The sequence below is a fragment of the Ursus maritimus genome, unplaced genomic scaffold, assembly GCF_017311325.1.
Source record: "Ursus maritimus isolate PB19 unplaced genomic scaffold, ASM1731132v1 scaffold_5, whole genome shotgun sequence".
In the NCBI taxonomy this organism is placed as follows: Eukaryota; Metazoa; Chordata; class Mammalia; order Carnivora; family Ursidae; genus Ursus; species Ursus maritimus.
In genome coordinates, this window is record NW_024426663.1 from 42,949,798 (window position 1) to 42,964,001 (window position 14,204).

The 14,204-nt window shown below is 36.3% G+C and overlaps 1 protein-coding gene across 3 annotated transcripts in view; it reads left to right on the forward strand.

The window, feature by feature from the left end:
- Positions 1–14,204, forward strand: part of PDE4D (phosphodiesterase 4D) — a 1,076,631-nt gene that overhangs the window by 472,400 nt on the left and 590,027 nt on the right. The gene's annotated exons all lie outside the window — the stretch shown is intronic.

Below are 14,204 nucleotides of genomic sequence, written 5' to 3' on the forward strand. Positions count from 1 at the left end.
CTTCTGCCTTCCGCTCAGGTCATGATCTCAGGGTCCTGAGATTGAGCCCCGGGTTGGGCTCCGTGCTCAGTGGGGAATCTGCTTCTCCCTCTTCCCCTCTCCCCACATGTGCTCTGTCTCTCTCTTTCTCTCTCTCAAATAAATAATCATAAATAAATAAATAGAAGTGGTTTTATTTTATTTATTTATTTAAAGATTCCATTTTATTTATTTGACAGAGAGAGAGACAGCGAGAGAGGGAACACAGGCAGGGGGAGTGGGAAAGGAAGAAGCAGGCTCCCAGTGGAAGAGCCTGATGTGGGGGTCGATCCCAGAACACTGGGATTACACCCTGAGCCGAAGGCAGATGCTTAACGACTGAGCCACCCAGGCGCCCTAGAAGTGGTTTTAAAGCATGAGAGACTATGGACTCTGAGAAATAAACTGAGGGCTTCAGAGGGGAGGGGGGTGGGGGAATGGGATAGGCTGGTGATGGGTAGTAAGGAAGGCACGTATTGCATGGTGCCCTGGGTGTTATATGCAACTAATGAATCATCGAACTTTACATCAAAAACCAGGGATGTACTGTATGGTGACTAACATAATATAATAAAAAAATATTAAAAAGAAAAAAGATTACACATGAGGAATAAATAAATAAATAAATAAATAAATAAATAAAGGTTCCATAAACACAAAAGAAAACTTTAAAGAAATAACAATTATTGCCTGAAGCCCAAAGAAAAAATAAGTTCGCTTGCCAAACATTGAACAGAGAGACTTCATTAGAATAAAATACTACCACCTCCAAAAGATAGATAGATAGGTAGATAGATGGATAATCTTGTGTGTGTCTGTGTGTCTGTGTGTCTGTGTGTATCAGTATAATCGGGTTGAAATGCAAAGATTATTAATTCAGTGTTTTTTCCTGCTATTTATTCAGATATTATTGACGCGATTAAAAGTCTTTTAAAAATACCTAGTCGTTATGAGACACTTGCAAGGGACTGGGAGTCTTCTCACTGCCCATCCCTTGATGCATATGGAGCCCAAGGATGCACAGTGTCATTCAGACCATGTCGTGTACACTGGAACAAAGGCTCACCTTGGTGGGGGAGAAAAGGGTCGTAATACAGAAGTTATTCCAGTACGGTCAAAACTCTTTAGGCAGTTTGGTATAGATGTTAATGTAGTTGAACACTGTCAGAGAAAGGGCACGACTGAAACAAAGTACTAAGTAAAATCAATAGTTTTGAATAGACTGTCCTTCAGATTCCTTACCTGCTAAGACTCCTAAACTTTTCTCTTGTAGCCTTGTTACTAGGGAGGCCTAGAGGCTACAGTTGAAGAAGAAAAGCATTTCTCAGTGGTGGTTTTGGTTTTCCTCATAGTTCTCCCCACTCAGCTAGTTTGCAGAAGAAATCAAAATTGCAATTAGCAATTCTCTTTACCAATACTCTGACCTTACCTGTCTAGCTTTAGAAGTCTTTTCTGCCTGTTTTTTTTTTTCCACTTTTGTGTGACATAGTCATTTTTTTAGGGCTTCAATTCTCTTCTGTTAAAAATTCCCTTCTAGTTCTCAAAAAGAAAGATTAAGACACCATTTACCTTATGTCTGCCAATGAGAAACCAGTAAGTTTGTTCATCCACTCAAGTGATTCACTCTAAGCAATGTCTCCCATCAGACATTACTTGAAATTTGCAAAAGTTGCTTTTATTTACTGGTTAAACACATCCTTTCCTAGCATGAAGATCTCCCTTGGAGTTTGTAGCTTTTAATTATACAGTGAGGGCTTGGCCCTAAAATATTTAAGTAGCATTAAAATATTCTAAAAATAATATGAAGTTAGTTTTAAAACCATGCGGTAAAAGAGACTTTGGCTTTGGTATTGATATTTATGAACCACAGTAATCACTCAGGCAGCATCAAACACCAAATGGCCCATTTGAAAATCTAGCTATCCACTTTGGGCTCTTAGGTAGGTGGTATAGAGTAGAGAGTGTTTTTAACACTCATAATTTTTTCTTTTATGTTGATTCTAACTGAACAAACAGTTATTAAGTTTCACTCTAAGGATAATATAGTAAGGAATAATTTAAAATTTCCCATATGTGTGTTGTGTATGCATGTGCATGAACGAGCATGTGGTTTGAATATTGTGTATGGTGTGTGGGAGGTGGAAAATATAGAAAAGAAAGACAAAAGAAGAGATTGAGCAAATGCTTGTAGCTCGGAGTTCTCCTTTTACTGGAGTAGTTATAACTGAAAGTGTTTTATACCTGAATGTTGGAGTCTTCGGATCAAGTCTTACCCAGCTCTGTAACTAGCTATTTAATATTTGGAAGCTGCTTAGCCTGCTTGAATTGTGGTTCTCTCATCTCTGCAAGAGGAGAATTTTTAACTTAAATGCTGTGAGGGTTAGATGAATAATGTTCAGGTTGAAGTTACTGATAAACTTTAGAATACTACATAAATGTAAGATATTGCCTATTTTTATTAGTGGTGACATTATTTTTCCAATGTGTCTTATATTGAAAGTCAAAAACAACAACATAACATGCAGAGTATTATTATAAGACACCTGTCATCATACGCTTCATTCTTTTAAGCTTAATTTTTATTGATAATATATGGTATGTTGTATGAACAAGACTTATGCTATTATAATTCCATGTCTAGTGAATGTCTGGAATATTAAGCACTTGCTGTGTTAATTTGTGAAACAACCAAGGCCATTTTAACTAGGAGCTTTGGCCTAAGATGTGCGGGCAGCAAACTTATACCATATTAGAAGAATTTGGCAGTGATTTTTTTGGATACTTGTTTTTTAGACATACAGGAATGGAAGAAAATGATAAGGAACACAGCCGTTCCTTAAATGATTAAACATAGAGTTACCATTTGATCTAGCAATCATGCTTCTAGGTTTATGCCCTGAAGAATTGAAAACATGTGTTCTCACAAAAAGTTGTAAATGAATGTTCATAGCAGTGTTATTCATAATAGGCAAAAAGTAGAAACAGTCCAAATGTGCATTAACTGATAAACGAATAAACAAATGTGTATCCATACAATGGAGTATTACTTGACAATAAAATTTATTCAAAACTAATACACGCTGTTATATGGATGGGCTTTGAGAAAACATACAAAGTGAAAGAAGCCAGAATGGCGTATTACATGATTCCATTTATATGAAAGGTCCATAATAGACAAACTTATAGAGATAGCAAGTATGTTAGTGGTTATATAGGGCTAGAGGAGGCATTGGGGGATGGGAGATTGATGGCTTAAGGAGTGAAAGATTTCTTTTTGGGAATAATGAAAATGTTCTAAATTTATGGTGATGGGTGTACAGCTCTGTGAATACACTAAAATATACTTAAAATCATATATTTTAAGTGGGTGAATTGTGTGGTATTTGAATTACATCTTGATAAAACTGTTAAAAAGTGCAATTTTCCTATATAGTGAACCCTCCCCAACTACTCTAACCAGTAGTTCTAGGAGGAGCCAGTCACGACCATACTGGATACAAATCAGCAAACATAGACAGAATAGGAGGCGGTTATATTAACAAAGCATTCCAAACCACAAGGTCTGCCTGGAAACCCATGCTTTTGTCAGGGGATGAATGACCAGCAGTGGTGAATAGATGAGCAGCCCTCAACTTTTTAATATATGACAATATATTCTGGAACCAGCAGGCTCGGAAAAATGCTATGTGAAGAGAGTCATTTTCTTTTCCTCCTTCTCCATTCCTCTCGAACTTTTCTCCACATGCACTGCTATTGTGATGAATTAATTTAGAAGAATTATAGTTGAGTGTACATTTGAAGGAACTTTTCTTTGCTTCCATGATTTTGAAGTATTTTCTTAGACAAGATTGGGGCAAGTGCAGAGTTGGAGTAAACCCTCAGTGGCCAAATTGCTAATAGGAAGAATTTTTATGTATGCACTCCCTCATTCTCTCCTATTTCTGTAGCTTCTAATTCCATTTCTAATCCTATAAAGTAGTATGTTCTGCCATGTTCTGTGTATAGTCTTCACCATTTCCACACTGCTCCACTTCTAGACACAAATAGCGCATTCATCATAGTTTCAGATGATCTCTCAGGAACAGAATGTATGTTCCCATTACATCCTCACATATAATCACTGCTTTTTAACACTCCCCCCGCCCCTTTGCCCTCCTTTTTTTGCTTAGCATTTAATTAAAGAATAGTCAGCTCAATAGACAGTAATGGGAAACCTAACCAAAAGATATATTTTACTAGCTTCAGCTTTGAAGTGTGAGATAATATCTTTCAGTTTTAAAAATTGATTTTCTATAAAGTACCTTTTTTCAGTGAAATGCTTCTAGAATATGACACTTCAATTCTAATTACTGTTATTAAATATCCATGAATCTGTTTTGAATAAGCAGAGTCAGATAAGTGGTATTTATGTACCAAGGAATACTATCTAAGTTAGCTTCCTGGACATGAGCGAATCAGTGGCTTACCAAATAAGAGAATTCGGCGTCTCTTGTTTGTCAATCAACTGCATTTATATTTCTGACAGTTTCCATGTTGGAATTTTTAAAAAATGAACATACAATCAGATCTGAACTGCTGTATTTAAATGAGTATTTCCTGATCTCCAATTAATGGGAATCTAGAGATAGAATGGTTGAAGAGTTTAAGTTTTATGATTGCTCTTCTGGGAAAAAAAAAAGTGGGTAGGCAATAAAGTCTGAGATCTCTACTATTAAACAAATGCACAATCATAAGTAAGTTGAAAAGGCCACAGTGAAATGCACACCTCTTAATTATATTACTGTTGATATCTATTTTAAATAGATATCAATATTAGTTATAAGAGTTTTATATGTTTTGCAGGGGGAACGTTCTCTTAGCATCTCTTAGCACTCTATGTGCTTATCATTACCTACCCTGAGCTTGCAACACAAACCTATTGCGCAAGCAGAGAATTTGTGCTGGTAAGTGTGAATGATTAGGTGGTGTATCAGTGGAGATGTACATAGAGGAAAATATGGAGAATTGGAAATGTCTAGGGTTCATTTTTTCACGGGCTGTGTTTCAGTAGTAAACTCTTACAAAGAATGAATGGTCAGAGGTGGGGACTAACTGGGTATTCTTAATGTGATTGGTTCTCAGACTGGGTTTCCTGAGAAGCAGACTCTGAGGAGATTCGTGGGACCATAACCTATGGAAGGGAGGGAAGAAAGCAGAATCAGGAGAGGAAGGAGAAGAAAAAGTTGGTCTGTAATACAGTTTCTATGCAGGCCTCAGCAGACCCAATAGAGAGTTCTGAAGCTGGGGTGGGTCTTCAGGGCTTTTAAACAACTCTGGAGCTGGGCCTTTATATCCTCTTGTTGACTTAATATTAGATGCTTGGGCAAGGTGGCCCTCCTTAGCTGAGGCAATTCACAAAGGGGGCTGATAGCTGAGAGCACTTTCCGAACGTAGGAAGATGAGTCATTCATTCCTGAAGGGGTTATCATCACAGCATCCACTGCAAATGGTGAGATATTTTGGAACTAGCAGGCTTTGAGAAATGCCATGTGGATGGATTCCTTGCTTCTTTCATTCCTTTCTTCTTTCTCTCCCCCAATCTAATGTTTTTTTTCCAAAAATACTTTAAAGGACTAAGCTCTCAGTTATCATAAATCCACCTATTCTTTTCACATCAAGACAGGAATTAATTATTATTATACTCAACAACCACAATTGTTTTCCATGGAAAAGTTAGTTCCATATATCTGATGACCCAAATACTTCTTGTGACAGTCCTTATTTAAGTGATATTAACATCCTGACAGCCAGATTTCAGAAGGAAGGTCCAGATAAAATTATTTTTTCTATTAAAGAAAAAAAATAATAAAGCACATTTATTGAGTGTCCACTAAATGTAACATCAAAGCTCGTTCTTATCTGTAATAGAAGTTGATAAATGAAACAGTACATTGATTTGACAAGTTTTGTTCTCATTTAACCACTAGTTTTTATGAAATAAGAATTTATTATTTGTTAATTCCAAATTCTTGCTTTTTTAAAATTAACGTATACTGTATCATTAGTTTCATAGGTAGAATTTAGTGATTCATCAGTTGCATACAACACCCAGTGCTCATTACTTCAAGTGCTCTCCTTAATGCCCATCACCCAGTTACCCCATCCTCCTACCCACTTCCCCTCCAGCAACCCACAGTCTGTTTATTGGAGTTGAGTCTCTTATGATTATATAGTGTATAAACATAACACTTTATAAAAATGACAGCATATTCATTTGGGCTGAATTGTTGTTTGGTTGACTATTCACTTTTGAGGGGTCTTTATTTAGCTATTGCATGGCTTTTGAAACATCCAAAAAAAAAAAAATCAAATGGTTGAGAGGCTAGTAAATGATATGAAATCAAGAAATCGAACTGGTAACAAAACAACCTTGCTTACTAAATACTGATTTTTTAGCAAGACATTACAATAAAGCAACTCTACCATTAAACATAGTCTAGAAACTACTAACCAGAAAACATAGCTTTTTCTAGTTGCTTTTAATTATATATTTTTTAAGAGATCTGGAAGGGTCACTTAAATGGCCCTTAGAATAGATACTGGCTAATGTCTGTGGAGTCTTTTAAGATTTCTATGGATTTTTTTTTAAAGCTCTCTGCCTGCTCAGGATAGCTGTTGTCATTGCTGACTCTATAGCAAGCCCAGAGTGAGCCCTGGAAGATGCACAGAGATAACTCAAGGCACTGATTTCCCCATCTTCAGCCACCTTATTCCATTAACTATTGGAATTCGCTCTCTCTTGATATAATTTGCATCTACCAAAAGAAGAGGAGAATTAGAACAGCTTTTGAAGCTTTCTGTGACTAAAAGAGTAATTGTTTTATTGACAACTGTGTTAGATTTGTTAAAAAGGGAAAAGGTGTTTTGAATGGAACCATTCTTCTAATTCATTCATCTTAGTTCTAAACCATGTAAGTAAAAATTAATCAGGTTGTTGAATCTAGTTTGAAAAGATCTGGGAGAAGTACTAGATTTTTTTTTTTTTCTCTTTGAAGTTACACGTTATTTGCAGTTGTGAGTTTGACTGTATTTTTCTCATAGGCTTCCAGTACATTGAGAACAAATTCAGTGCCGTTTTCAGATTGAGACCTTAAGCATTAATGCTCTTCTTTAACTTGTAGAGAAAAGTCTAAGCAGTTCTTTAAAGGAAACCATGGCGTAAACCATCAAGACTTTCTCATTTAATGGTCGACTTTTATGTCACAAAGTGGTGATTTTAAGTTATTGTATATAAGAGCTATGTTTTTCTTCATTTATGCAAAAAACATTTCCTGATAGTTGTCTAGTAAGTGGCAAATGTATATGCCATTTCTGGGATCAAAGCTATAGAACACCCAAGCTTCACTAAAGGCCTCAGTTTTGCTGTTTACAAACTGCTTTCCTGGATCTTAATGAACGTATTATTCCTGTTTCAGGAATAGGTCTCTCCATCCTTGTCTTTTGGTTTCCTATCTCAATTCTACGATCTCTTCTCTGGCCATTATACTTTAATCATTTCAAAATCCTGCCTCCGCAAGGTAATCTGTCCTGCTTTTCTAATCTTCTAACTTTCCATTACTCATCATTTCAATTCCTTCTACTGGCTCCCTATTGCTTTCCTAACCAATTTCAAATTACTTATCCTTATCTTGAAGGCCATTCACCACTCTGGTCCTGCTTATGCCTTCTTCCTTATCACTTCCGATTTTTCCCTTTGCTCACACTTCTACATGCAAGCACATTTCCAAAGTAGGAGAACGCTTTAGGTTTATATAATGCTTTTGCCTTGAAGAGCTTTAATCTTTTTCTCATATCTTCTCAGAGAAAAAAGTAATTGAACTGTGGTTCAAAATTCAGTAATGTAACTGGCAGTAAGATCCTGGCCATTGTGCACAACTTTACTCGGTACTGACTGACCTCTCCGTTCCTTTGGTCTCATGTTAGGTTTCATCCGGAGCTGTCTGAGGGTGTTCCTTAAGCAGATGCCTTATTTCCAGGCCATGTTCTCTGTAGTAGCAGATAATTTTTGAAAATAAATCATAGAACCACAGAATTTAAGTACAGACAAGGATTCCCCACATATAAGAATCCAGCTTCCCATTATAGAAATCCATCTCAACATCCCTAATTCCTAAACTGCCTTGTCAGGAGAGGAAACCAACTCACAAAGATAAGCTCTGTCCTTGTTGCACAAGACTTATTTTGAGAAAAGTCTTCTTTGTGCTAAAGTCTGGTTCCCTATCAACCCCCAACTCTGGATATGAGGCATGTCACTGGAAAGATACAAAATAATTCTAATACTCTCTCCTAACTGTGAAAATACAACTGCCCATGGCCATAATCTCCTCCATTAAACCTATTTGGGGTTGCTTCAATAATTCATCTAGTGGCAGACTTTTTGAAAAATGTCACTCTTGTCTTGCTGCACCTCTGATATAATTTGGTCAGCAAACTTCACAGGAAGGCTTGCTGTCAGCACTGGTCCACATGTTCCTGTCACTTACTATGTTTGTCAGTCATATTGAAGGTAGTTCTTATAACAGTGCAAATTAATGATTAATCATCTTTTAAATTTAATGAATATAGAAGCTCATATTCATAGTATTAATATTCATAGACTCAAAGAGTATTTAATATTGTTCAATGATTCTAAAAACATAGGGGTAACAACATTGTATTTGAGACTGACTTGGAAAAAGATACTGTTTTTCAGTCTAGTATTTTAAAGAACTTTTGAGATGTCACTGAACAGTATTTTTAGGATTTTCACATTTCTCACACATGAGCACTTTGGGAATTGTTCAATGAATATGTCTCCTGAACACTTTGTTCCTTGAAATTATCAAATCTTCCTTGGATTTGTTTTCCTCCCTGTTTTTCGATGAGTGGGTGGGATCGGGCCATCACTATCATAATGAGAACTATTTCTTTTCCCAGTGAAAATGCTCTATTCCAGTTGGAAAATAGAATAAATTAGGTTTATGTTTTTTTTTTTTACTCTTTTAGGGGTTCTGGAATCGTCTAAGAATCTAATGAGATCTGGCAGTACTCTCTTGGAAACTATACATGTCCATATGACCACACAGAGAGCTGGCATTTAATTTTAGGAGTATAAGTGCCACTGGAATCATACCGTGTTTCCATTGCAGGGTACTGATTCCAGGTTGAAAATCACTGATTTGGTGTACTTCAGTTACATATATCTCTTCTTCCTATAAAGAAATATAAAAATAAGATTATATTAATTATGTGTTTCTTAGCTCCATTCAGTAATCTTTAAGGCAAAATTATTTCCTAAACTAATTTTAATTCAAATCTTTATTTCTAAAACATTGGGATTTTTAATGCGAGCACAGTCATATATTTTTATGATACAAACTTTTTCTTCTGAATACTTTCTTTAAAGTATTTTCAGGGCGCCTGGGTAGCGCAGTCGTTAAAGCGTCTGCCTTCGGGTCAGGGCGTGATCTCGGCGTACCGGGATCGAGTCCCACATCGGGCTCGTCTGCTGTGAGCCTGCTTCTTCCTCTCCCACTCCCCCTGCTGTGTTCCCTCTCTCGCTGGCTGTCTCTCTGTCACATAAATAAATAAAATCTTAAAAAAAAAATAAAGTATTTTCATAATTAAAAATATATAAAAATATTTTTCTCTGTAAATCCTCAAACTCCAAACTTCTTGAGTCTTATTTACAGTTATCTCCCACACATGGAAGATGATGATACATCTTAGGACGATTTTTAATTCTTTGAAATGTGTCACTAGATTTATAAAAATAGCTGTAAAATATATATACCTGTATGTAGATATAGGTATATTTGAAATCAATATTTTCCTTATCTCTTAAAAAAGCTTTGAAAATCCCCAACCTTAGGGGCTCCTGGGTAGGTCAGTTGATTAAGTGTCCAGCTCTTGGGTTGGGCTAAGGTCATGATCTCAGGGTCCTAGGATGGAGCCCCATGTCTGGCTCCATGCTCAGTAGGGAGTTTGAGGTTCTTTCCCTCTTTGTCTCTCCCCCCTCTTGTGCTCATGCTCTCTCTCTCAAATAAATAAGTAAATCTTAAAAAAAAGGAAAATCCCCAACTTCAAAAATAAATTTAAAATGTTTATGTACAAATAATGTACAAGGAATGATAGGACATAATAGCGTGAAGCGTACAGAGCTATTCAGCATATCATATGTAGATTCATAGTTTTAAAAAAATAATTCTGTTATTATTAGCTAAAGGCAAAGGTTGTATTAGTGTTTTTTAAAAATATTAACCTTAGTTTGTCAATATTTTTCTTGTTTTATTTTTTAATATTTAAAAATTTATTTTTTTAATTTTTATTATTGAATATAATTGACATACAGTGTTATATTAGTTTCAGGTGTACAGCATAGTGATTTGACAGTCCTATACACTCACCAAACCAGAACTAACAACGCCTTTCATTCAGCTTCTAATTAGCTAGCTCCCAGAAAGGCCATAGTCAATCCAGTACCGCCCCATCTAAGGGAAAGCATCAGTGTGAAAACGAGTGAGTAGACATTAGCCTTAAACAACTGTAGTTGAAATATCTTAACTTTCATAAAATTCCCAGGTCATCTGAGCATGTCACCCCAGTGTTAGAGCCATCTCCAGTGCCTTGGAAAGAGGCTGTGAAGCTTCCTAGTTTATCATGATAAACCCACTTCTATTGTGGATTATAAAATTTCTAGACCACAGCAAAGTGGCTTGCCTGAGGAAATAGAGAAGTTGACTTTACAGTGACACAGAAATAGTTATAATTTTCTTAGAGTTTAGCCACCACTTATCAGACATTTCATAGTTCTTTTTATGCATTCTCCTTTAGAAGTTTTTTTTGATAGCCAATATTCTGCAAATTATACTACTTTCTTAAGTCACCCCAGTCATTTAATAGTATAATCTTTTGAGAGGGAAAACAGTTGGGCTGCAGTAAGCTTTAAACATTCATTTGTTTCCCAGTAGGGGGATCTGCATAGTAAAAAGTAATACCTTTTATGTGAAATGTTCCCCTTGGTTTATTTTAAAGCACAAATGGTATTGTGTGATAATGGGATGGAAATCCAATTCAGCGAGTGGAATATGCTATTTATGATCTGGATTGTCCTTTATGTTTTCCACTTTAGTCCTTAAGAACCTGAAAATCCACCATTGTCTGGTTAAAACACACACAAACACACACGCACACACATAAGAATGGAAAATTCTCTTAAACTCACATATTAATTGGCAGCATTGTTCATCTAAAAAACCTGAAATAAATGGTGATAAGAACCTATGGACTAAGTTTCAATGTAAACAAATGGGCTATTTAATTCTCTCTCAATATAGCAACTTCAAGTGAACAATGCAGCATGACTCTGGGGCCATAATTCGGGAACAATCTGTAAGGCAAAATATAGAGGCACTAATTTTATTGCATTTACAGCCCACGTACTGCAACACCGGGTTTGTTCCTGTTATTCCGGCTAAAGATGAGTCAGGAACCTCTAATGTGGCCTTTCCTAAATGACAACAATTGATTCAGAATGTGAGACTGAGAGAAAGCCTAGAAGTCTGACCTTCAGATTAATTTAACTATAGATCAATAATACATTACTTAGACCAGTGCAGTACCCCAAATCCCCACAGCGGCTGCCAGGATACTATTTTACCTCACATAATTTGGTTAAGAACAGTCAATATAGATAAATTTGTCCCACTGATAATTTGCTGATTCAGGGAGCATACACTGTCCACCCACAATGTAGATTCAGCTCGGGCCTGCTCCATATAACATAGTCACCAACTTTCCTGCTCTCCTACAAATGTCCTAATCAAAGCATGGTTCTCAATGTTCAGTTAAACCAAGGCTTGTTCTCATTGCCTAGACTCTACCCCATGCATGATTGCACCTATCTTGGCATAGAACCCTTTCCCTTTGGAGGTAATAACGTTGGGTGTCTTCTAAAGTTACCAGGTATTATCGGTATTATGGGGGAAGGTGGCAGGCAAACTCTGGTTTATGGCCTTATGTGTTATTAGTGAATTATGATTTCTTAGCATGATATTCATGATTACATATTCATATGTTAGCAAAACTTTGGTCTATTAGGGAGAACCACCAAGATTTTTCAAAGTAATTTTCTACTTCTGGATGCAAAGTATATAGGTGTTTCAGTAGCATCCTCACTGGCTTTCTCACCATATCACTGGATAACAGGAAGACATGTGAATTGATGCTAGGTTGTATTGTGCATATGAAAGAGTTAAGTTTAGCAATCCCCTATCAGTTCATTTTTCACTATGTATTTTTTCTTTACAAAATTATTTTAACTCTCCTGAGATAAAACCATATACTATTACTGCACATATTTAAAGTTTACAGTTGGCAAACCTTAATAGATGTGTATACACCTGTGAAAAAATTACCAAATAAAGATAAAAAACATAGTGTATCACCTTCCTAAAAGTTTCCTCTTTCTCTTTTGCCATCCCTAACTCCAGCCCTCTTCTAGAAACCCCATCTTCCTGAAGCTCATCAGTGCTCATGTGAAGACGCAAGGGAAGCCAGGGCAGGTGTCCCAAGTTCTCTGCATGTGCTGCTGTCTCTCTCCTATGTCATTCTGCTCAGCAAACTATCTGCCTGACCTCCCCAAATTCCTGGCTCTATCTCCTCAATGTAGGGACACTGGCGGGCTCTGGCTGGGTTCCCCCTCCCTATGCTGAGGCCTAGAAACTCTTTGCAGGCAGAAAGCTGGAGCAGTCATGGGACTTACCTGACGTGCTTTCCTTTTCAGTGCTCGTTGTCCCGTGCAACCTGTTGCCTAATGTCTAAAAATGGTTGTTTCATGTATTTTGTCTGGTTTTACAGTTCTTTCATAAGGAGATGTAAACCTGGCTCCCTTTTACTCCATCTTGGCAGGAAACAGAAATCTCCCCAGTGACCATATATTTGATTGTTATGGTCAGCATCTGAAAAGAACATTTAAGAGATTGATTATTTCATATTAAGGATGTTTTTGTTACATAGATTTTACTTAAACAGAGGAAGTTTATTAGAAGCATTTGTTACACAAGTTATAAAAGATCATTGTAAAAAAAAAATGAGAAAAGTCTAGATTAACAAAAATTGTTAAAAATATTCCCTGTAATTAGAAATGACAGTCAACATTTTGTAGTTTTTTTTTCAGAATATTCTTAGATGTTTATAGAATATTGAAAAATAAAGGAACATGTTATACATACTGATACTTAAAATAATTTAAACTAAAAAGTAGTAAATACTTCTCAGTAAAATTATATATATAAACTTATATATATATATATATATATAGTGAAAATTGTACTTTTACTCCCACTCTCAGAACTTCCATTAAATGTCATATAGTTTTTTTCCACAGTTTTTTTTTTTTTTTTATGGATTTTTTTTTTTCTCACAGGCCCGATGTGAGACTCGATCCGGTAACACCGGGATCACGCCCTGAGCCGAAGGCAGACGATTAACCGCTGTGCCACCCAGGCGCCCCTCCACAGTTGTTTTTATGCATGCACAACACACTATGAGTATTTTTCCATACAAAATAAATCATTCTGTATATATTTCGTTCTCTTTTGTTATTTTTCTTTCCGCCTTACTCCATACAGATAAACTTGACCATTTAAATGGCTTCTATTCCATTACGTGGGTGAACAAAGTATATTAGCCAATTTGCTAATGATAGACATTTGTTTCTCCTACCTTGTTGACATTGTTCACTTGTTTCTTAGTATTTTTAGACAAGTGACTTGACCGAAAATTATGTGCATTTAATATAGTATAGCCGTGTTACTATATGTATAGGTGTGGTGTAGTCATAAAATAGTTATAGCCAAATTACCCTCCAAAAATCTGCATTATTTTCCAGCAATATATTAGTGTCTGCTTTCAAAAATGCACCCAACCCTTAGAATTATTTTAATCTTTTAAATCTTTATCAAAAAGATTTGTATAGGGGCACCTGGGTGGCTCAGTCAGTTAAATGTCCCACTCTTGGTTTTGGCTCATGTCATCATCTCAGGGTCGTGAAATTGAGGCCTGAGTCTGGCTCCTCACTCAGTGGAGAGGCTGCTTGAGATTCTCTGCTCCTCCCCGTACTCACACACTCTCTCTCTCAAATACATACATACATACATACATACATA